Genomic DNA, 2,619 nt, shown 5'->3' on the forward strand with positions numbered 1-2,619 from the left:
TAGCTTGCAGGCTGTGCTCCTACTAGTCCAACAATGGATGTCTCCCAAGTCTCCAAAGGAAAGGCCAAGGACCCAGTGTTAGTTGAGTACATGAGACTGAATATCTTAGCAGTCCCAGTCTGATGTTGGACTTCCAGGGAAAGGAAATCTTACAGAGCTGCCAGTGTTCAGTCTATGTTGGAATCTCAAAGACGTATGTTAGAATACCAGCAAAGAAAAGCCTCAGGAACAGGATATACAACCTCACCAGCAAAATTCAAAAAAAAAAAAAACCCAAAAGCAAAAGCTTCCTCATTCAAATCTTTTTATGTGGACTGCCAGCAGAGGTGTGGTCTAGAATTAAGGTAAATCTTCTCACCTCAAATGATGCAATAAGAAATATCATCTTGGGGTTGAAGAGATAGCTCATTAGTTGAGAACATTGACTGCTCTTTCAGAAAACCTGCATTCAATTCCCAGCACCCACATGGCAGCTCACAGCTGTCTATGAACTCTAGGTCCAGGGTATTGAAACCCTTACACAGACATACATATAGGCAAAATACCAATGCACAAAAAGTAAAAATAAATCAATAAAAATTTAAAAACAAAAGACTATCACATCATCATAAGTCATCTCAGGCAATCATTAACATTCATTTCCCTTCAAGGAGGCACAAGGGATACCACTTCTTTTTGTTGAAGTTGAACTGAACTGTGGAATTCTTCTAGCCACAAAATATAAGCAGAGTCACTTGGAAGCTAAAGCCCCACAGGAGAGCAAGGCATCAATCAACCTATTTTCCTAACTCATTAATACCTAAAATGTGTGGCATTCAGAGGGTTGGTCATCTTTCTTTCACTGTGACAAAATACCTGAGATAATCAGTTCCCAAGGAAGAAAAGTATATATGTATCTATATATTGGTTGCAGTTTCAATCAGTAGTCAGTTGGCACTGTTGCTTGGGCCTGTGGTGGAAACATCAGGATGGAAAACAAATGGTAGCCATGATGACTACAAATCAAAGGAAGAAAAGTGAAGGAACCAGGCCAGGCCCCAACACCGCCCTCAAGGGCACACCCCCAATTCTAACTTCCTCCTTCTGTACCTCACTCCTGAATAGTTATAATAGCACCACAGATTAGCAATGAAGCCTTTAACCCAGAGCCTTTGGAAGACACAGAACTGTAACAGCCAGCTTGATAATGTGTTTATAACTGATAGAGAAATGTTAGACCAGCACTAGTGTAACCTTAACATCCAGGAGGCAGAGACAATAAGACTACCATGAGTTTAATGACAACCTAGACTGAATAGTGAGTTTCAGGCCAGCCAGGAACACAAAGTGAGATCCTGTCACAAGAACTAAAAATAAAAAGGATGTGGGGAAGGGGTTCTATTAGCAGCCTTAGTGATAAGAAAGTTAGTACTGGGACACTACAAGCAAGCAAACCACTGCCTTTGGAACCAAAGGCTTTTGTTGTGTTTACTACACTTGAATGCTAAGGACAGGCATCATGCCAGCTGTGGTAGTGCACATCTATGATACTAGGGAAGTGAAAGTGGGAGGATTGGGATTTTAAGGCCAACCTTATCTATACAGTAAGTTTGTGGCCAGTCTTGTGTACACAGGAGCAGAGAGAGAGAGAGAAAACAATGTCAACACTGTGGGCAGCTTCCTACCTTCAGTAACATATTATTAAAGAGATGGCATTATCTGCAAGTACTGGTACATGTTTATTTTCCCAGTATTTGGGAGGTTTAAGCAAAAGTACTGAAAGTTCAAGGTTAGTCTGTGGTACATAGATAGACCATATCTCAACAAAATAGGGAGTGAGGAAAGGAGGAGAGAAGAGCAGAATGGAATGAGAATGAGAGACAAGAGAAAAGAGAATAGAGAGAAAAAATAAATGCCCTTAAGTTAAAGGGGGGTTTGAGAGCTATCTCAGTGGGAAATGATAATTGCCTCCCTGAGACCCACATTGTAGAAGGAAAGAAGCAACAACCATAAGTTGTCCTCATACACTATGCCATGTGCATCCATGCAAAATAAATGTAGTAAAATTTTTAAAGAAAATATATTTCCCAATTTTTTTTTCTCTGCCCCTTGACCAGTTAGGAGTCTCATCTATTCTAAATAGAAGCTTCACTGATTTTAGAAATTGAGTACTGAAAGATGCATTGAACAGTGGGTATAAGAATGTCATGAGAAGTAGATTTAATCTATACCCAGAAACACCAATAGACAGGCTAATGTGGAAGGGAGAAATTCACAAGGCCTCAGTCTTACACAAAGAACTACAGGCAAGTAAGAAATACTAAGAGTGGAAAAAATCTTCTTTCTCAGAGAATATATTAACCAAAAGTCCCACCATGAATTTGAGAGAAGGAAACACGAGAGAGGGGGTAAAGATTTCCCTTGTAATCTGAAATTAATAATAATAATAATAAATTTGTAAATAATGAAAAAACCCATGTCCATTTAGCATAATAATAGTAGTAGTGTCTTTCCTAAGATCTACAAGTCTCTAACCACAGGTTATTAGACCCAATAATGATGCCACTATGAGTTACATCATGTAGAGCAGGCCTTAAATGCAATCAGGAATTATTGCTTATCTTTATAATATTCATGCCA

The sequence above is a fragment of the Microtus ochrogaster genome, unplaced genomic scaffold (genome assembly GCF_000317375.1).
Source record: "Microtus ochrogaster isolate Prairie Vole_2 unplaced genomic scaffold, MicOch1.0 UNK35, whole genome shotgun sequence".
In the NCBI taxonomy this organism is placed as follows: domain Eukaryota; kingdom Metazoa; phylum Chordata; class Mammalia; order Rodentia; family Cricetidae; genus Microtus; species Microtus ochrogaster.